Source organism: Pinus tabuliformis, chromosome 5_2, assembly GCF_031772625.1.
Source record: "Pinus tabuliformis cultivar Carrire ecotype Pingquan chromosome 5_2, CPIR1, whole genome shotgun sequence".
Lineage (NCBI taxonomy): Eukaryota > Viridiplantae > Streptophyta > Pinopsida > Pinales > Pinaceae > Pinus > Pinus tabuliformis.
Genome location: NC_142306.1, coordinates 724,615,668 through 724,638,579, shown reverse-complemented (window position 1 = coordinate 724,638,579; position 22,912 = coordinate 724,615,668). Strand labels below are relative to the sequence as shown.

The 22,912-nt window shown below is 40.4% G+C and overlaps 2 pseudogenes; both read left to right on the top strand.

The window, feature by feature from the left end:
- Positions 1-830: 830 nt before the first annotated feature.
- On the top strand, positions 831-2,424 carry LOC149161250 (L-type lectin-domain containing receptor kinase SIT2 pseudogene; annotated as a pseudogene).
- Positions 2,425-7,997: 5,573 nt separating this feature from the next.
- LOC149161249 (disease resistance protein RPS2-like) lies at positions 7,998-17,223 on the top strand (annotated as a pseudogene).
- The last annotated feature ends 5,689 nt before the right edge of the window (positions 17,224-22,912 follow it).

The following is a 22,912-nucleotide window of genomic DNA, read 5'->3' as shown; positions in this document are numbered from 1 at the left end:
GTTCCAACCTTTACTAGCTTCACCAAGTTCCCTGCAACCATGAAACGGCCCTTGTTCCACTGGTATGTGAAACTAGCTTCCTTCACCTGCAAATACCTACTTCCACTGTCACGAGCAACCTTGCTCAAATATCAACTGTCAAGTGTATATACACCTGCTTCACCTAGATTCCTGCAAGACTTCTCCAAGTCTTCAGACTAGCTCTGATACCAACTTCACTTCGGTGAAGTTGTGTAGTAGCTTCAACCTTCAATGCCCGAATCGGCTGCTCCGATACCAACTGTCACGCCCCCAATTCTTTTTTCATTTAATTGAGCGGGTGCGGCACCGCCTAAGTTAATAACTTGTTCACCGTTAATTAACTTTGCGAACTACGCCTTCAACAATTCATAATAAACATGAATTCATAATATTAATGTGCGGAAACCATCAACAATATAAGAATAATAACAACTCGACAATAATATAAAAGAAGAGATCTTTTATTATATAATGAGAGTTTACAATGACCGGGAGCTGCGCTCCACCGGTGTTAATAAAATGAGAGGGCTCCCGCTCGTGCAAGAGCGCACGATGGTCTGCCACAATAATCCACCGTAATACAAATATACATACACAATCTTGGCGTTGGGCGGGCGGGCGCACCCATGCACAACCCGTGCCCAAACCTCAACCCAATCTAAGCGTATACCTGTGTGGACGCCCGTGCGCACCACCGCAACCTCCAAACCTATCACCGTGCACTTACAACCCTACGCCCGGCTTGGCGGGCTCATTGCCTTAGTGCGAGTCGTTGATAGACCTGCGCCATCCTCTTGTGCGCACTTGAGATGTGCGAAGAGAATGCGAAGTTGTTGTTGTCAAATGAGCGTGCTCAATCAAGAGTTTATACCATCATTCCATGCAGCGACCATCTCCATGGCCGACCCCTTTATCGCCCAACCGTTGTGTCTTCAAGCCTTTATGCCGTTGGCTTTGCTCAATCCACCCTTCGGTCGGCTTGTGTGTGGGGCGAGCTATCCAGTCGCCCTATAACCGTGCGTGCGCTCTCCTATCTCCGCGCACATATGTGACTACGCCTTTGCAAGTTCGAGCCACCACACTTTCATGACTTAGTCGTTTTTCAAGTGAGAGGGGTGTGCGCCTTCGCATGAACCTGCAAGTCGTTACAGATACGGTCCAAAGTGTGGATATGGATGACCCAAGTGACAACCACGTGGGGGTGAACATTAACAACCTCATCTCACTGCAGACCGAGACTGTCGGCTATTGGAATGGCGCGTAGAAGTTCCATAGAATCAGCCTCAAGAGCAGACACAACATACAGGCCTGGATCGATTACAACCATTTGAAAAGCCAGATCAACGTTACCATAACGTTGGCCGGCTTGCCCAGACCGCAGACGCCACTTATATCTCAGAAAATCGATCTGCAGAGCGTTCTGCAAGAGAAGATGTTTGTTGGCTTTTCAGCGGCTACGGGGACTTTGGCTGAGGACCATTACATTCTCGCGTGGAGCTTTAATACAGAAGGCATGGCACACCCCCTAGATATATTGTGTCTCCCTTCATTTGCTAAAATGCATTCCAAGCCTCCCAGTCGGGGATGGATAGCTGGCGTTATATTGGCCGCTCTGGTTCTATTCTTGCTGATAGTTGCGGCCGTGTTTTTCATAAAATACAAGAACAGAGAAATAATAGAAGAATGGGAGCATGAGTTCTGGCCACATAGATTCAGTTACAAGGAGCTTGACACCGCCACAAACGGATTCTGGGATGAAAACATTTTGGGTGCGGGGGGTTTCGGCAGAGTTTACAGGGGCATTCTCCCGGGAAGCGGCCTGGAAGTGGCGGTGAAATGTATAACAAAGGAGTTAAACGAGGGAATGAAGGGTTTCGTCGTAGAGATCTCGATGATGGGGCGCCTGCAGCATAGGAACCTGGTTCCTCTCCTCGGGTGGTTCGGGTGGTGCAGGAAGAAGAAGCAGCTATTCATGTTTACGACTACATGCCAAACAGCAGCGTTGATAAACTCCTATTCGGCAACCCGAGGACCATCTTGCCATGGCCTCAGCGATACACTATCTTGAAGGGCGTTGCGGCGGGCCTGGCATATCTTCACGAAGGTTGGCAAAAGAAGGTCATCCACAGAGACATCAAGTCGAGTAACGTGCTGTTGGATTCGGAGCTCAACGGGAGGCTGGGGGACTTCGGGCTCGCCCGGCTGTATGAACACAGCGAGAACCCTAGAACAACTCAGTTGGTGGGAACGGTGGGGTACATAGCGTCGGAGCTCATAAAGACGGCAAAGGCCACTCCAAGCTCGGATATGTTCAGCTTTGGTGTTCTTTTGTTGGAAGTGGCATGCGGGAGGAAAGCCGTGGACCTAACCTTGGGCGTTGAACGACTGTTTTTGGTTGACTAGGTGTGGGAGATGTACGGCCATGCGAGTCTTATCCAAGCGACAGATCTGAAGCTGGGAAATGAATTCGAGGAGCTCGAAATGGATAAGGTGTTGAAAGTGGGATTATTGTGTTCCAATACATAACTGACGTTAAGGTCGGGGATACGACAGGTGTGTCAAATACTGGAAGGTGAAGCTCCTCTCTCTGACGTCCATATGGATTCGTTTAAGATTAATGGTCGTTCTGCTGGGACGTTGCCTAACCATTATACGTTTTCCGAGGAGGACAGGAGGCTGAGTATACAGCAGGTGCGTCAAATACTGGAAGGTGAAGCTCCTATCCCTGACGTCCGTGACGTCCATATGGATTTGTTTAGGGTTAATAGCTGTGCTGGCACTCCTGATCCGGATGGCTCGATTCGACCTCTGTAGTTTAGAATTCTCAACTACAAGTCCAATTCTAGTTTAGAAGTCCAATTGAACCAAATAAGTAAACATGCAGTTTAGAATTCTCAATCCTACCACATGAAAAATGAATTTAATCTATGTATCTAATGTGTGCATGCATATCATAATGTGCATATTCCTAAACTGTGAATCCTTTAGTAGGAGTAAAAATTCATAATTCATATTATTATTTTCTCTTTTCCAAATGAATTCATAATTTATACTATTAATTCCTTTTTCTAAATGCGTCTGCAGGGTGGAATACAACTTTTATGTTCAATTCCTATGATATATTTTTTTAATAAAAAATATCTTATTTTAATAACAATAACAAGTGTAATAGGTAGGTAGGGCCTGTTTAGTACTTGCTTTTTATGGAAAAAGTATTTGATAACAGAATAATTACATGAAAATAATTATATAGTAATTAAAAATTGTTTATATTTACTTATTCACATGTCAAAATGATTTCTGTTTTTTATTTCATTTATAAAAAAACAAATTTTTAAATAAAATTTTTGATAATTATATTATTGGTTTAAAAAAAAAAAATTGGTAGATTTATATTGTATTGTGTAAAGACTGCAATAATAATAATAGACCTCTCAATAACAATAATGAGCATGATCACAATAACATTATTTTGATGTTTATGTTACTCACATGATTATTCATAAAACTAACACATCTTCTTGTATTTCTTAACTTTTTGTTTTTAATATTAAATATAAGTTTCTTTTTTTTTTGCTAAGTAAGAGTGAGACCTTCTATTAATCTAGCCAAGATACATAATTTATATGGAGCCGCACTAGCTCTGTGAGAGTTCACATAATTTACATGGAGTCGCACCAGCTCTATGAGAGTTCATCACGCAGCTGGGCAAGCCGAATTTCGAACCTAACATCTGAAACCATGAAAAACCTGAACAAGACAGTCGAGGAGTTGATACCAGTCACTTTGGACATATAGCGAGCAGGAAACCTGCTAGTTGTGCTGTCGTGCAACAGAAGAAGACCTGAACACCTCAAATCAGGGGCCCACAATACTGCCACATGTGACCTGTCATAGGTCCCCAAAACTGCAACCAAAGACCAACCTTAATCTTCATTAAACTTGTTGGCTCAAAGACCATGCGATCCGACCTTCCAAGATCCAAGGGTCACACGCTTCCTTCGCGCCAACATCAATCCCAGACATTAACCTTTCTTACAGACCTGAAGAGAACCTTAGGTCATCTCTCTAAACTTTTTCGGGTCCGAATCGCTGAACACCACATGCATGATTAGCCTCCACTATTGATCAACGCATCGTGGATCCAACGGTCCACGCCGATATCGGTTGGGCAAGTAGCTCGAGGATTACCCGCTCGATAAAGCGGTTTCCTCTTTCCTCCCCGCTGCTACGTGTCGCTTGAGGAGTGGAATTGAGGGCCTTCCTCGAAATACTAGATACCACTTAGATCCGCCCAAAATACCACTTGTGGTTTAAGAAACTATCCCCTCACGAATTAACTTGCACGCTCTTCTACCAAGCGATTACCATCGATCAAACCCATCAGACGGTTCTCGTTCCTTCCTCCTAGTTTCTCTGCCATACTCTGTTTAATCGATGTGTCAAAGGACGATCCAACCTGCAGCACTTCCAGAGTCGGTCCTCACGCCACTGCGTCCTTGGTTTTCCTCTGCTGATCTCAACCTTCTCCATAAATCTGATGGAATAATGATCTTTGGACCACGACCAGTACCATCTTCGAACTGCAGCCAAAAAAGGGGGACAATTGAGGTTTCCCTATCCTCTCGCTTGTCCCCTGATCCTCTTCGATCCATCCTATCAATCCATAGCTCCATGTCTTTTCCCGCCTGACAAAGACAATCCTCTAACAATTTGTCTGGGGTTAACAATTCCCAAGCATGCCGAGTATCCCTTTCCTTATTGATTACTCCTTCATTCGCCAAACAATCCGCTAACATGTTAGCTTTTCTTTTTACATGGACAAAGCTTACAGTTTTTAAGGTTTGCAGGTGGGAGTAGATACGATGAAAGACTTGTGAAAGCCTCCAATAACACATACTTAATTATATTTGGAATTAAATAGTGGATTTAGAATTTCAAAATAACCAAAAAGCTAAATTCTAATAATGTCCTTGTAATAAAATATTTCCAATTTTAATGAAATATGTGTTGAATGCTTTGACACTCTATCTGGTGCTATGCCATTGCATATTTTCTTGGCCGCTCTGATAATCAACTCTGAATCTGCTTCAACGATTACATTATGTGAATTTGAATCTACCAAGATTTTCAAGCATCGCTCTAGGGCCATGAGCTCTGCCATGTTATTAGTGGCCTTCCCCAAGTGGCCATGAAAGATCTTCTTTATTTGACCCTGTTCATCTCTTATAACACCCCCAAAGCCAGCTAACCCTGGGTTGCCCTTAGATGCTCTGTCTATATTGAACTTTAGGAAACCATAAGGAGGAGGCTTCCAAATGTTTATATCTGCATTTATTTGGCTCACTCCCTTGATTGTGCCCTGTGGGCTTATGGATTGGAGACCCAATTGTAGTAGAATACTCACATCTTGGGGTAGAGGAGGGTCCTAAGGAAGTGTCCTTAACAAGCTTTTGACTGTGTCTTTGAGTTGCCTTAAAATTTGGTCAATTATGTGTTGGGGCTTGCTTGCTTTTTTCTTGAAGATTCGACTATTGCGCTCTTTCCAAACATTCCAGATAACAAAGCCTGGAACTAGAATCCATGCTCCATTAATGATTTCATTCCCTGAGAAGTTTTTCCTCCAATTCTTCAAAGTGTTGGAGATGTTGAGTCTGTCCCTATCTATTTGTCTAAAGATTGAGGCCACCCATTCCCACACGATGGAGGTGAAAGGGCAGAGGTTGAGAAGATGATCCATCGTCTCCTCTTCTGAGCCACAAAGGTAACATTTGGATGGTCCAGTGAAGCCATTTTTTAGGAGATTCTCCCAAATTAAGATTTTCCTTTGATGCACTAGCCAGATGAATAAATTTATTTTCATCCAGTGGGGGCTTTGCCACAGTTTCTTGCAAAATTGATCAAGATTTAGATAGTTAAATCATGTTACTGCCTGTTTGGCTTCTTTGAGGTTAAAGTTACCTTCGGTGTTCTTTCCCCATCTTAGTTGGTCAGGCAAGAAGGATGCCAGAATTCTCTTATGCTCTAGATCTTGGATAAGAGAGTCTGCCTCGGCAATATTAAATATAAGTTTCATTAATATATATTGTTCAATTTAAATATGATACAAATTAATATATGTTTTTCAATTTATCTGAAGAAAAAGTTGTCAATGTCAAAACAACTATGAAGGTTATGTGTATTTATAAAGGAAAAATATCATTTCTTAAATCACGAGTATCACACTTCATAAAACAACTCTAAGTAATTAATATGTGTAAAAAGAGATTATTCGTTTATTTAATTTGGTATTTTGAATTTTTATGTAAAGTAAAATAAGGATGATGATTGACTTGATATAAAATTTGATTTATTGAAATAAAACATGGCCCGACACAAAATAATGTATTATGTGGGGCAGCTATGGATTCTGGATAGCAATGTCAAAGGATTCACAATACAAAGCACATTGGAATGCTGGCCTGGGATCAAATAACAAGGCTGAGGGTTTGGCTCTTTGGGACATATTATGGCTTGCAAAATTTCTCAATATCCCTGAGATCCATATATATGGGGATTTAAAGATTATTTTGGACCATGTAAAAGGTAAGGCTCAAATCAAACAATCAGCTCTTCTTGGTTGGTTAAAGAGAATTGAATGTCTCTAGACTCGGCTAGGGAGACCTACAATCAATCATACTAGCATAGAACACAATCAATCATACTAGCAGAAAACACAATCAGATTGCGGACGAGATCTCAAAAAAAGGCCTATAAGGAAACATGGGAGAACTGCAGATGGATATAGTTATGGAAGATAAGAGTATAGGGGTAGTGTCATTCACGTTTCATGGATAGTATATGCAAATTGTCTATAATCTATTTTTTTGTATAACAATTTTGTTTTTTGTATATTACAGGAAAAATGGCAATAGAGGGAGAAATAGAAACTTTTATAAGAATCACTATGAATATGGGTTGATATGGTTTCATCACTAACTTTTCTAATGGAATTATCTGGTTTAATTTATCTCTTATACACTTGCTATATTCCCATATGCAACTCTTATTTGATTTCTTCACATTGTAATGTACATGCTTGTATAAGGTTTTTTTTTTGGAACTAACTAAACATACAACCAAGATTATCTGGGTATTATGATGATTCTTGTAAATGTATGCTACTATGATATCCATGGCCCATCTAATTGATACAAATATGGTTTCCTCACTAACTTTTCTAATGGAATTATCTGGTTTAATTTATCTCTTATACACTTGCTATATTCCCATATGTAACTCTTATTTGATTTCTTCACATTGTAATGTACATGCTTGTATAAGGTTTTTTTTTGGAACTGACTAAACATACAACCAAGATTATCTGGGTATTATGACGATTCTTTTAAATGTATGCTAATATGATATACATGGCCCATCTAATTAATACAAATATAGCTTTTTTCATGCTAAAAAAAAGATAATGATTTATTAGAAATTAAAACAGGGAAATAATTCAACAATTACCTCGTCCTACATATCTATTATGTAATTCACTTTCACATTCTCTAGAGTCTATTTAAAAACATTACACTTAATATCATATAAATTTTTATAAATTTAAAAATTTAATTAGAAAATAATATTTTTTAATTAAAAAACCACAATAATTTTAATTAAAAAAAATTAATGATTAAATAAAAATGAATAGATTTAACTTTTGGGCCACCAAAACGAGTTGAGGGATAACCTTGTCAAAATCGACCGTAATATATTTCGTTGTTGTTTGTCCACACCCATCCGTTTCTCATCTACTTCAAAGAAAAAATGACAACCAACTCTCTTTTGTGAGAATTGCGAAGGGGCTACCACTAATGACCACTAAATTAAATGACAATAAATAAAATAACAATACGTCAAACTTACGGCGATTAACTTTGCTCCACGTCCTTCAATTATTCTCAGCGCTTTCCTTCCTTCCAGTAATACCCATTCTGGTTCTTCCTTTGGTATCAGCTAGTTATTCTTTTGGTATCAGCTATGGCAGTCCCTCTATCAGGTATAGCAAGAAATTTTATTGGGGGAGTGGCGACCAACGTCACAGGCAACATTTTTGCTGCGATTTTCCAGAAGTTGGAAGATGTTAGAAGGTTGGAGAGAAACAGCGAAATTCTGGAAACCGACTTTAGCACTGTGCAGGACATGTTGAATAATATTCGCAACCAGTTTGAAGCTCAACAGAAGATGTTGGAGGAGCCATTGAAAAAATGGTTAACAAAGATGGAGAAAGCCCTTGGAGAGGCTGAAGATCTGATCAATCGGGCCAATCGACATAGACAGAGAGCGTGGTATCAGCGTTGTTGTTGCCTCCTCTGGAACCTCAACCTCCCCACGCAAGTTAGAGCTTGGAAGGATGCATATGATGCCCTCATTGAAGAGTTCAGTAAGTTCTGCTCAATACATGCCTCGATTCCGCAGCTTGTGTCCACTGCAGCACCTCAGACAGACCTGCTGCTCCAAATTGTGCCAGACTCGGGTTTCAAAGGGTCCGGCATTCGAACTGCCCAGGATCAGCTGCAGACATGGCTCACCGACCCTCATTTCCAATCTCGCGTGATTGGTGTGTACGGCATGGGGGGAGTTGGCAAGACATCGTTGTTGAAAGTCATCTACAACACCTACAAGAAGCAGGTCAGTGGTATCTTTCATGTCGTTCTTTGGTTTACTGTTTCTCAGAACTTCCAGATTAAGGAGTTGCAGGCTTCCATTGCTAAGGAAGTGGGATTAAATCTGGAGGAAACTTCTAATGTTGAAGAAAGGAAGATGAGATTGTATGCATCTCTCCGAAAGAGTAACAAGAAATTTCTGATCGTATTGGACGACTTCTGGAGTTCAATCGATCTACAGGAAGAAGTGGGCGTCGGATTTGGCAATGATAATCCGAGCAAAATCATAATGTCCAGTCGCAACAGAAATATCATTGCAAGAATGGGGGCGCTTGAGTACTCAGTGAGCATACATCCCTTGTCCACAGAGGAAGGCTGGGAGTTATTTACAAGTAGAGCTTTTACGAATGGGGTTGTTACTGGGAGTAATATAGAGGAGGCTATAGCCAGAGAGATTGCCGATGAGTGCAAAGGATTGCCGTTGGCAATAAATGTAGTAGCTGCAGCGATGAGATCCAAAAAGACGAATGATGAGTGGAGTCGTGCTTTGATGATGATGAAAAATGCGGATCCCGCCTTTCCAATCACTCACGAGACTATTGATGCAGAGCTGTATCAAAAGTTAAAATGGACTTATAATGATTTGCCAGATCCTAATTTAATGTTGGGTATTTTTAAATGGAGAAATACCAAAACCAGCAAAATAAACACCACAGAGACAATGCTCTGTTTCCTCTGTCCAGGATCTTTTGACAGAGAACCTCTTAAAACCAAAATGACTCAGAAGACACCATTACACAGTCACAACACATTTCTATTAATTTAAAACAAGCATTCTGTTACATATTTCTTCCTCTGTGCAAAGAGGGAATTACAAAAAAAACTACTCTGCTGCTCTCACAGATTTTCCACTGCTGTGGATATTACATAAACAGTTTTTCAAAACATTCCTATGTTTTTCATTTGCAGATAAACATTACAGCACTGCTGTGCCTCCAAAAGAAAATGCACACACTCGTGCGTAGCCTCACCGCTCACAACATAAAAAAAAACTACTTAACACACGGGCATGACACAATGTTTTATATAAAACATACATACAAAAAAAATTACTCTAAACTACCACACGTAGTCTATTTACTACATCATAAAAAAAATATATAATATGCCCATGACTATATTAAAGGCATTTGACGTATGCCCATAACATATTAAAAGCCTTACCAAAAAAAAACTACGAACAAACATTAAAATTCATTAACTCCACTACGGCGGTCAACGGAAAAGTCATTCACTCCACGTAAAAATTGATTTGACGCGGGCAGTGCACCTTCGGGAAGTCAACGGCTGTGATTGAGCGCCCAGATGATCCGACGTGGTTCGCACACCCTCCTCCGGCAAACCAAACGACTTTTACCGTCCGGGGAAAGTGGTTTTTGGGCGTTCGTACATGGGACGCGTGGCGGCAAGTGAATGTGTTCGGAGCCTTCCTTACGGAAACAACCTTTTCGAAAAAGCGGTGCGATATCCCTTTAGCTGGTTTGTGGTTTTGTTTGGTGGTTTTCGGCTGCGTTGAAATTACACATTTAACACTCCCCTTTAATTTCAACAGCTGGGCATTCGGTCATACCCAGACACTTCCTCAAAAATTCGAAACTCTTCTGAACTAGTGGCTTTGTCAAGATGTCTGCAACCTGTTCCTGGGTCCTGCAATGTTCTAGGACAATTTCTCCATTGTTCACTAATTCTCTGATGTAGTGAAACCTTGTATCAATGTGTTTCGTTCTCTTATGAAACACTGAATTCTTTGACAAAGCAATAGCAGAGCTATTGTCACAAAAGACCACTGTTGCTTTTGCCTGCTCTTGGCCTAAGCTTCTCAACATTCTTCTCATCCATACTGCCTGACATGCTGCTGCTGTAGCTGCCACATATTCTGCCTCTGCTGTAGATAACGCTACAATGGATTGCTTCTTAGAAGCCCATGAAATGGCTCCTGAACCCATATTGAAAACATAACCGGAAGTGCTCTTCCGATCATCTACACTTCTAGCCCAATCGCTATCTGTGTACCCAACCAAATCTGAATGTTCTGAGGCATGATATAGAATTCCAAACATTTTGGTACCTTTGACATACCTCAAAATTCTCTTTGCTACCTGCCAATGTGCCTCCTTTGGCCTCTCCATAAATCTGGAAATTAAACTAACAGCATACATTAAATCAAGCCTAGTTGTTGTTAAATACATAAGGTTGCCCACAATGCTTTTGCATAAACTAGGATCAAAATCCTTGCTGCTGTCCTCTCTGCTGAGCTTTAATCCCATCACTGTGGGAGTGATTGCTGCCTTGCATTCTTGCATGTTAAATCTGCTCAGTACTTGATTTACATATCTTGCTTGTGAGATAAAAATTCCTTTTTCATTTTGATCTACTTCTATGCCTAAGAAGTATCTCAACAAACCCATGTCAGTCATTTCAAATTCATTCTTCATGACTGATTTAAAATTCTCAATAAGATAAATATCATTTCCAGTGAAAATAACATCATCTACATACAAGACAACAATTAAAATTTTACCATCCTTTTCCTTGATGTAGACTGTGGGTTCTCCTTCACATTTGTCAAATTCATTATCCAAGAGATATGAATCTATCCTGCTGTACCATGCTCTTGGCGCTTGCTTCAGCCCATAAAGTGCTTTCTTTAATTTTTACACTTTGTGCTCTTCTCCTTTCTTCTCATATCCGAGAGGCTGTTCCACATAGACCTCTTCCATTAACACTCCATTTAGGAATGCTGATTTCACATCCATTTGGTAGACTTTCCATTTGTTTTGAGCTGCTATGGACAGCACTGCTCTCACGGTTTCCATTCTTGCAACTGGGGCGAAAGTCTCCTCATAATCTCTCCCATACTGCTGCTTGTAGCCTTTGACAACCAGCCTTGCTTTATGCCTTTCAATCTTGCCTTCAGCATTGCTCTTGGTCTTGTAGACCCATTTCACACCAATGACTTCTTTGCCTTTTGGTAATTCAACCAAATCCCATGTTTTGTTTCTTTCTATGGCATTCATTTCCTCATCCATAGCTTCTATCCATTTCCTATCTTTAATAGCTTCTTCAAAATGGATAGGATCATCAACATGACAAAACAAGGCAAATAAGGAATTCATTCCTTCTTCATAAATTTCACTTAGATTTCTAAACTTCTTACCTCTTTCACTTGGTGTGCGAGTGCTTGAAGATGCACTTGAGTTTCCTCCTTGTGGTGTGCTTGGAGAAGCACTCTCATTGATCCTCAATGGTTTACCTTGCTGTTCTTGTGTTGGTGCTGCTGTTTGGGGATTCATTTCAGCCACCTCCTCTTCATCCTCATCATGAGACAAACAGTTTTTAACATTCACTGTTTTCTCTATGCTTCCATCCCAAGCTTCCTCTTCAATGAATTGAACATCTCTGCTAACAAAGAACTTCTTGGTAGATGGGATGTACAGCCTGTAGGCTTTGGATTCATCACTGTATCCAATGAAGATGCATTTCTCCCCTTTGCTGTCCAACTTCCTCCTTAGCTGATCTGGAATGTGTGCATAGGCCACACACCCAAAAACTCTCATGTGGATGACTCCTTGCTTTCTCCCACTCCATGCCTCTTCTGGCACTTTGTTCATGACTGCTTTTGTAGGACATCTGTTCAAAATATACACTGCACAATGTACAGCTTCAGCCCAATACTCATTTGGCAAATGCTTTGCCTTCAACATGCTCCTTGCCATCTCCATGATGGTTCTATTCTTCCTTTCAGCAACTCCATTTTGCTGTGGGGTGTACCGAGTTGTGAACTGTTTGTGTATTCCATTTTCTCTACAAAACTTTAGGAATTCATTTGAGATATACTCACCTCCTCTATCAGTTCTCAATACTTTTATGTGCAGCCCGCTTTGGTTCTCCACAAGTGCTTTGAAGTTTTGGAATTTCTCAAAGACTTCACTTTTGTTCTTGAGGAAATATATCCAAGTCTTTCTTGTAAAATCATCAATGAATGTCAAGAAATATAGGCTGCCAGCTAATGATGGAGCTTGCATTGGTCCACACAAATCTGAGTGGATAATCTCTAAGGGTGCCTTTGCCCTTATACTTTTCCTTGATGGAAAACTCTCTCTATGTTGTTTGCCCAATATACAACCTTCACAAAGGCTGTCCGGCTTCTCTATTAATGGTAATCCTCTTACCATTCCTTTTCTGCTCAATAAGTTTAGACCTCCAAAGTTTAGATGCCCGAATCTCAAGTGCCATAACCAATTTTCATCCTTTGGCACGCTTTGGAAGGCCTCTTGGGTGACTGTTGCCATTTCCCTTTTGTTCTTCAAGTCTGCCCTGATCCGGAGAGGGAACATTTTGTTCCTTGTCATCTTCACTTCAGCAATGCATCTTTTGCTGGGTGGTATGTCCATGATGGTGCACACATCATTTACAAAGTAAACATTGTAACCCTTTTGGATAAGCTGTCCAACACTCAATAGGTTACATCTCATTCCGGGGACATAGTAGACATCTGCTATGGTTTTCCTTTCTCCTTGCTTTGTAAATATTTTTACCTCCCCTTTTCCCATAACAGACACTTTACTGTCAGTTCCTAGTGTGACCTCTGATTTCAATTTTGATTTAAGGCTGAAAAGAGGGCTATATTCCCTGTCATATGGTTGCTGCAACCTGAGTCTAAAAACCATATGTCCTCACTATGTGTTTCAGCCATGTTACAAGCTAACAGGACATTTTCTTGACTTCTGTTTTCTCTTGTAACATTTGCATTTTGTCTGCTGTTCATATCATGCTGTTTCTTTCTACAATCACTAGCATAATGTCCATACTTTTTGCAATAATAGCATTGAACATTAGATTTATCATACCTTTGTCCTTGAGCATGATACTGATCTCTTTGTTGGCTGCTGCCTTGACCTTGGTTCTGATTTGTATTGCTGCCTCTTCCTTGTGCATTTGCTGGGCTGTTCCTTCCACCTCTGTTCTGGCTTCTGCCTCTTCCTCTTCGGTTTCCTCTTCCTTGACCTCTTCCTCTTCCAAGGGACATCTGGGTCTTGAAGGCTTGCTCAAGAGATGAGTTTTCATTCCTACTCAACCTCTGCTCATGTGTTATCAGTGATGCATGTAGCTCATCAACTGAATAGTTTGAGAGATCCTTTGTCTCTTCAATGGTTGTGACTATGGCATCGAACCTTGAGGGTAAGACCCTCAATATTTTCTCCACTATTCTTCTATCTTCAATTGTTTCTCCATGAGTTCTCATTTGTGTGATTACACCAATCACATGAGTGAAGAATGATTCAATGTTGTCTGACTCCTTCATGTTCAAGTTTTCAAAATCCTTTCTCAGCAATTGTAGTTTTGCTGTCTTCACTCTCTCCATGCCTTGATAGGCAGTTTTTAGGGTTTGCCATGCATTGTGTGATGTTGTAGCTGTTGCTATCCTTGGGAATATACTCTGGTCCACTGCTTGATACAACAAGACAATGGCCTTTGCATCCTTCTTCCTATTGAGCTTCAGCTGATCCTTCTCTCCCTGAGTTAATGCATTGAACTCAGTTTCATCTGCTGGTTCCTCAAACCCATATTCTACTAGTTCCCATATATCTTGAGCGATGAACAAAGCTCTCATGGTTATAGACCAGTAGTCATAGTTCTTCCCATTAAAGTGTGGGAGCTGGGTGTTGAACATACCCATGCTTGTGCTTGCCATTCCTTGCATCTTGAACTATGGTTTTAAATCCTTGACTGTGATTTTTTTTTTAAAACAACTAACTGTCTTCAGCAATAACAAGAGAAATGCTTTTGGGGAATACCTGAATCCTGAGCTGTGTGAGTCTTCTAACTGCCTGAGAGGTTTTTCTGCAGCAACAACCTTCTCCCTTCAGCTTCTTTAACTTCTTTTAAAGAGCCTAAGCCTTGCTCTGATACCACTGTTGGGTATTTTTAAATGGAGAAATACCAAAACCAGCAAAATAAACACCACAGAGACAATGCTCTGTTTCCTCTGTCCAGGATCTTTTGACAGAGAACCTCTTAAAACCAAAATGACTCAGAAGACACCATTACACAGTCACAACACATTTCTATTAATTTAAAACAAGCATTCTGTTACATATTTCTTCCTCTGTGCAAAGAGGGAATTACAAAAAAAACTACTCTGCTGCTCTCACAGGTTTTCCACTGCTATGGATATTACATAAACAGTTTTTCAAAACATTCCTATGTTTTTCATTTGTAGATAAACATTACAGCACTGCTGTGCCTCCAAAAGAAAATGCACACACTTGTGCGTAGCCTCACCGCTCACAATATAAAAAAAAAACTACTTAACACACGGGCACGACAAAATGTTTTATATAAAACATACATACAAAAAAAATTACTCTAAACTACCACACGTAGTCTATTTACTACATCATAAAAAAAATATATAATATGCCCATGACTATATTAAAGGCATTTGACGTATGCCCATAACATATTAAAAGCCTTACCAAAAAAAAACTACGAACAAACATTAAAATTCATTAACTCCACTACGACGGTCAACGGAAAAGTCATTCACTCCACGTAAAAATTGATTTGACGCGGGCAGTGCACCTTCGAGAAGTCAACGGCTGTGATTGAGCGCCCAGATGATCCGACGTGGTTCGCACACCCTCCTCTGACAAACCAAACGACTTTTACCGTCCGGGGAAAGTGGTTTTTGGGCGTTCGTACATGGGACGCGTGGCGGCAAGTGAATGTGTTCGGAGCCTTCCTTACGGAAACAACCTTTTCGGAAAAGCGGTGCGATATCCCTTCAGCCGGTTTGTGGTTTTGTTTGGTGGTTTTCGGCTGCGTTGAAATTACACATTTAACATTTAAAGATTTGTTTTCTATGTTGTGCTGTGTTTCTTGAGAACTACCACATTCCTGTAGAGTGGCTCGTGGTAATGTGGCGCGCTGAAGGGTTGCTTACAGGGACAAGTTACTTTATGGATATTGGGCGTCAGTACATAGATGTACTGGTAAGCAGGGGTTTGGTCGAGCATTTTGAAGTGTTCAATCCTTATGAAGTTAGGAGGACCGGATATTTAAAGGTTCATGATGTTCTTCGCGACACGGCAATATATATCGGCCAAAAGGAGGAGAACTGGTTATTTTCAGCAGGTCCACATCTACAGAGTTTCCCTATTGAAGAAGAGACTAAGGACTGCAAAAGAATATCAATTTTTGGGAGTGATGCTCGTGATCTACCAATGGATTTCAATTGTGGTTAATGGAGAACAGTAGTTTGTCAAAGGTTCCCGAAGGCTTTCTTTTAAACCTTCTGTGTCTCAGGGTTCTTGTACTGTCACACAGTCAAATAAGTTCGCTGCCATCATCAGTGGGGCAACTTGGACAACTTGAGTTTCTTAGCTTGCGAGGCTGCCGCGACTTGAGGGATTTGCCTGATAGCATATGCAATTTGTCTCGTCTTCAAACTTTGAATCTTCAATGGTGTAGCAGCCTGCATTCATTGCCGACTGGAATAAGAGAGCTTAAAAGGCTTAAGCATCTGAAATTAGAAGGGTGTGGTAGCTTAGTGACAATTCCAGATGGTATTTTTCAACTTACTTCATTGAACACTTTGTGCCTGCAATCAAGTTGTACGGTTAGAGCAAAGGATCTCACAAATTTCTCAAATCTGGTGGAGCTACGGGCATCGGTAAAGGCAGGAATTGAAGTAGGCAGACTGGGTCCCTGGTCGGACATGAGGATTTTGGAATTAAACTACATGCATGATGATGATGACTTCGGTGTCGCAGAGGATGTTCTTCCGGAGAGCATGAAGCACATGTGGAAATTGGAGGAATTAAGCCTATTTGATTATCGAGGCTTGTCTTTACCGAATTGTATTTGTGATTTCCGAAACTTGAAGGTCTTATATTTGCACAGATGTCACCAATTAAGGGAGTTTCCGGCCATGGAGATTGGGAGTGCAGATGCTAGCTTTCCAGCGCTAGAGCAGTTGACTTTGTATCGCCTATACGAGTTGGAGAGTCTCGCAGGACCATCTAATGTGTGCAATGAAAGAGCAATGCGCAATCTTAAAGACTTGAAGATATATAATTGCCGATTTGCTGAGACACTGCTAGCTTCAATGGGGAAGCTGCCCAATTTAATGGAAGTGGATATATCTAATTGTGATGAGTCGAAGGAAATGGACTTTGGGAGTAGGAGTTTTCCAATGCTGAGGGAATTGACATTGTGCAACCTAACCATGTTAGAGAGTATAGGGGGGCCTTCAAATATATGGAATGAAGGAATGTTGCACAACCTTCAAACATTGACGATAACGGGGTGTCCGTTATTAAGGAAATTGCCAGTAGGAATAGAGAAACTATGTAATTTAAAACAAATGAGAGGAGAATCAGTTTGGTGGGAAAGGATCGTTTGGGAAAATGATGAAATGAAAGCTCGACTTTCTCACCGTTTTTTTCTCTACACTAGATTATTAATTGTATTGGGCTGCTGCTGTGTATTTTAAAATTTAATATAAAAGAGGGTTGGAAATTTTATATGTTTAATGTGAAGTTGATATATGGTTTTAATGTAAAGGTGACACAATGTAATTACAAAAAAAATTGTGTTATCAAAAATCTGATCTCTTTATATTTTCATTAAAATTTATAGCAATATATCCTTGTTAATTACTTGTTTGTTTATCAGACATGTATATAAAGGGAATATATATAGTTATATTTCACAATAAGGGTTTATATATATATATATATATATATGTCAAAATTTTAATAAAAAAATCAAATTTATATAATTAAAAGAGAATAAATTAATAAATACTCTATTTTAATGTTTTAGAAAAAAATTTCCAAAACAAATATGAATAAGATTGGCTGACGTACATAAGTCCTTGGTAATTTCTCTTTAATTTATCACCAAGGTGTATATTGCAGTTTTGTGATTGGTTTGGTAATCTATCTGTCTAGATTTCCAGAGTAGTCACTTTCATTCCTTTTCGACTCCTTAAAAGAAAAGGTCCATCTAAGCACTTGTCACTCCAGGCTCATTAAAAATTGAAGGGGACTAGAGTCATCTTTAGCTTTTTCTCAACTCTTAAATATTGAAAAAGCAAAGTTGTGTCAAAGCGTCATTAAAATTTATTAAATTCGGAATAACATCCTTGTTCCTTCGTTGATCTTAGGTTGAGATAATGGACTCCACCAATCAAGGAATCCCTTTTGAGGGGAATCCTAGTACATTTTCTTCTTGGGGAAATATTGGTGCTCCATATATGGCCACATTGTCCCTTCCGAGAACCACAATTGGCCTTCTAGTATGGCTATTCTCAACCTCGGTCGTTCAAAATACCGTGATTCCTCAGCAATTGAATCAGCAACCAGTTGATACTGAAGTTAACCTTTCACCTTCTTCTTCATTTGTTTCTCCCTCCCCTCCTTCCTCTTCACTGGGTGAAAGTAGCAATGCTAGTAACCAGGTGACTAAGAAGAAGAAGAAAGGGAAGGAGAAGAAGAGGAAGTCAGTTAAGCAAGGGGGCAACCATGCAGCATCCGGTGAAAATCCACACACTGAACTTTCCAAACCTATACATCCATGCATAATTTGCAAAGGAGACCATTTTCATCGAGAATGTCCGTGCATTCCTTGGATCCTGAGAGAATGGTCCCCCTGTTCACACCAACAGGTGTCATCAACCTCTAGTGATCATGTTGACAGCACACCATCAACTAGTAATAGTGGACAGAAAGGAAGAGTCAAAATTCCATGTAGCTTATGTGAAGGGGACCATACCCTTCCCTGTTGTCCTTTTTTGGATGAAGCCAAAAGAGTCTTGCATAACCGTCCTGCTTCACCGCAGCGACTTCCACCCGGATACAGGAAACTCTCCCCAAGACCTTTACTAGTTGAAAATTTGACTGACATAACTCAACCATCGATCGAAGCACCTATCACTGAAAGTAAATCTTCTAAGTCCATACCGAACCAAATTCAACAGGTCGAGATGATAGTTGACCTAGTTTTACCTTCAGAAGATCCACCTTCAGATGATACCATTCCCAAATAGAGTGAGAACGATACTGTTCAAATTCTTTTTGTTACTTCAAAGTCCGATGAACTTGGGGGCAATCCACCCATTCCTTCACAACAGGAAGAGAATCCCCCAGTTCCCACTACTCAAGGGGTTATTTCAACCGTTTATTCGATACCCCCTCTAAGTAGTCTAGTCACTTCCTTCGATTGGAATCGACTGGCAAGATCCCGCATTCTGTCTAATGTACCATTCCGGATGATAATACAAGTTTACAAAATGATCATGTCTAGCACTAGCATAGATGAAGGGGCATCAATGAGTATCCTTTCCTCAACTGCTTAGAAAGTGCTTGGTTCGCCATCGCTTGTGCCTGTTACTCAGAATTTGTCAGGCTTTAAAAAAGGAACCAGTCTACTGTTAGGGATCCTTCCTAAGTTACCGATTACTTTGAGAAGGAAAACCATTCACTTGAACGTGATGGTAGTCCAAGGACCGTTAGATTACAATCTACTCCTTGGGCGTGACTATGTTTACAATATGGAAGCTATTGTCTCAACACTCTTTCGAGTGATTTGTTTCCCGCATGAAGGCAAAATTTTCACTGTTTACCAACTTTCATTTCCTGATTCAAGCATAGCTTCAAGTCAAACATCATCCCTAAATGGTCCTTTTGCATTGAGAATGTCTCTTCAACCTTCATTCCATCCACTTAATTACAGCGAGTAGTCTGCTGAATGTAACGAAGCTTAGGGGGCATGCACCCTTTGTTATAGATAATCTTGGGCACTACAACCCCAAGCATAAAATGTCCATAAACCAAGGGCTCCTAAGTCCCTAAAAGTGTTGTTCTAACCCCTAAAGGAACAAGGTCAACTGATTACAGCTTCTCCCAGAAGTTCTCCATGAAAAACCACTCAGAACTGGTCAAAACAGGATCATTTCACCTACTCCATAGGCAAAGTGTGTTGCATCTCACCTAAGTACACTTTGTGGGTGCGTTGCATTTCAAAAATCCCTTCTATGGGGTGCGATGGGCAAGAAGTGACAAATGGCAGTGTCAATCCGCGAGGTGGAGAAGCATGGAATCTTCCAGAAACTTCTCCTGTGACACTTGCCTCTCTGAATTCGACCAAGGATGAGTAAGAGATCATCAATCTCCAAGTGGAAGCAAGAACTATTAGAGGGAAGACACTAATCAAATCACAAGCTAACTCATCTCCCTTACAGATATCTATATATGGATCCCTCATCCCAAAGATCCAGAGGCTGGAATTTTGCATCTTGTAAGGAATTGTTGTTGGTTTCTTGAGGCAACATCTTAGTGTTGGGTGATCTAAGCTTTGCATGAGGTGAAGAAGGGTTTACCTGCTGAGAGGATGATGCTGGGTCAGAACAACTAGTTGTAACTCTCTTGGCTCTTTCTTGATTATCAATAAAGTTATTCAAGTTTTCCTCCATACTCTTGTGTCATTTATGTTTTATGCATTTGTATGATCAATTTACATCTGATCCTAGATTGTTTATGATTATAGATCCATGTTCTTGTATAGTGTTATGCTACTTTGATTCTACAGGTACTCTCTAAAGCTGGGTGTACAAGGAAGCAAGTAGCAAAGGACTATCAGAAGAGAGAGGAATCGAACTAGGAACTAAGCGCAAGACAGAGGTTGGTCTCCTTTATTCTTCTCTCATCTATATTTCATAAAGGAAAAATGAAAGTAGCTTTACTTTGTTTGTTTCTAAGGTAGCTACCACACCTTCGTGGGATTAGCAGTTCTGCGTAGACACTTTTCCCTGTAACAAAAAGGCGACTCCGCTGGGGAGCGACTAGGTTGTTTGTTTATCTACCTTATTATTTATTTTATAAACTTACAGACGGAGCCTGAAGTCGAGCTAGGTAGCTTTCGAACTGCGTTTGCTATGCGAATGCAAAGTAGATAAACGTCACTTCAGTCAATCTCCGGGTTTTGTTTATGAATTAAACAACTGATTTACAAACTCTCTAATTGCCCTTGTGGTGGCTCTAGTAACCTCCTTAGATCTACCCCTGTTGTTGATTTACTGATTACCACTTGCTCGGCCAAAATCCCTGAACTGAACTGCAAACTGTGACCTGGAACCCAAGCAAAGTCTCATCTCTGGCCCAGCGCAGTCTCTGTTCTGTGAATCTAAAATTCAATGCACTTCCCGAGAGTAGTAGGTGCGCTGCATTTCAAGTTCATTGTGTTACAGGTGTGCTGATCAGACTAGGCATTGTTCCTCAGTTTTGGTTTCTGTGTTCATTCTTTTCAGTTCTATTCATGAATTTTGCTGCCTGTAGTCAGTATACCTCTGTTTGAAACCCCTTTTCCTTGCTATTATTCCGCCTCCATTGTGCAAAGAACTGTAAATGTTTTTGTGTATTTGTTGAGTCATTTTCAGTTCTCCTTTGCAAAAAAGTAACGTAATTGTGCTGTCGTTTCTTGATTTGAAAGTGTTGCAAGTGTCGTTTTCAGTCGTAGAAGAGAGTCTGATTGCTCTTGATAGTCGATTACCCTATTACTGTTGTATTTGATCTGGATTTGTAGTTTTTCTAGTGTCGAAAGCAAGTATTCATTTCCAAATCGCAAAGTGTTGTCATTATCTTCATTTTTTATTTTGAAAAGAAACTTGTTAGTAATTGTCGCTTGAAAAGTAATTCAGATTTGCGCATTAGCTTTCTTTTTATCATTCACATATTAAGAAGGCTGAAAACAAATACATGCATGTGCATTTGCATTTAGGCTGTTTGATTTGTTTGATTTAGGACAGTGCATATAGTGTGTGCTCTTTGCTCTTTGTGAAAGAATACTGTCTCTCTTTCCTTAGTAGCTAGGATTTTCATTGCACAAAGAAGATAAAAGACTGTTTATCATCTTAGATTGAATTTTAGGAATTGTACATCTACATCACACGGTGAACCTAAAAGGCAAATTTCTTAAGCAAGATCAACTATAAAATAAATTTAATGAATCTAACAGCGCTTTGGAACCTAACGCACAACATCTAGAAGTCTAGGCTAGAGATGTATTCCAGCGTCGTAAAGCCTGGTAACTGTTGTTCTCACTGATGGTTGGGTGATTCCTCCACTTTGAGACGATAAGTGCCAGTACGGACTTGTGCTCCCACGTATCGTCGAGTATATTTTGGGAGACCACAATAGGCTTAATCCTTTATCCATAGGAAGCCGTGTCTGCTGCCCTATCGATCGCAATGCACTGAACACAACATTCGGGAAGATTGACTGCCGTACCGTAAAAAGTATTCTGCAGTTTTGCGATTGGTTTGGTAATCCCTCTACCTAGATTTCCAGAGCAGTCCCTTTCATTCCTTTTCAGACTCCTTAACGGAAAAGGTTCATCTGAGCACTTGTCACTTCAGGCTCATTAAAAATCGAAGGTGACTAGAGTCATATTTTGTTTTTTCTCGACTCTTAAAAATTGAAAAAACAAGTTGTGTCAAAACGTCTAAAATTTATTTTAAACGGAATAATCATCACCCTTTCCTACGTTGATCTTAGGTTGAGAAAATGGAATCCACCAACCAAGGAATTCCCCTTGGAGGAAATCCTAGTCCCTTCTCCTCTTGGGGAGATGTTGGTGCACCCCATATGGCCACATTGTCGCTTCTAGGATTGACAATCGGCTTGCCCGTATGGCTCTTCTCAACCTCTGTCATTCAGAACACCGCAATTCCTGAACAATCAAGTCAGCACCTAGATGAATCTAGAGTTACCCCCCAACCCTCTACTTCCTCCAATTCTTCCTCTCCTCCTTCCTCTTCCCTTGATGGGGTTGGTAAAGCCAAAAATCAAGTATCTGAGAAGAAGAAGGAAAAGAAGAAGAAAGAGAAAAGGAAGAAGGAGCCAAAAGCGAAAGGGGGTAACCAAGCATCGTCTAGCGAAAATCCACACACTGCACCGACCAGGACTAAATCGCCATGTGTCATTTGCAAAGGAGACCACTATGATAGAGATTGTCCATGCATCCCTCGGATCTTAAGGGACTGGTCTCCTCGTTTGCACAACCCAGCGTCGTCAACCTTTAATGATCATGTTGAAAGCACACCGTCGACTAGTGAAAGTGAAGCCCCAGGACAGAAAGGAAAATATAGATTTCCTTGTAAACTATGCGAAGGCGATCATGTC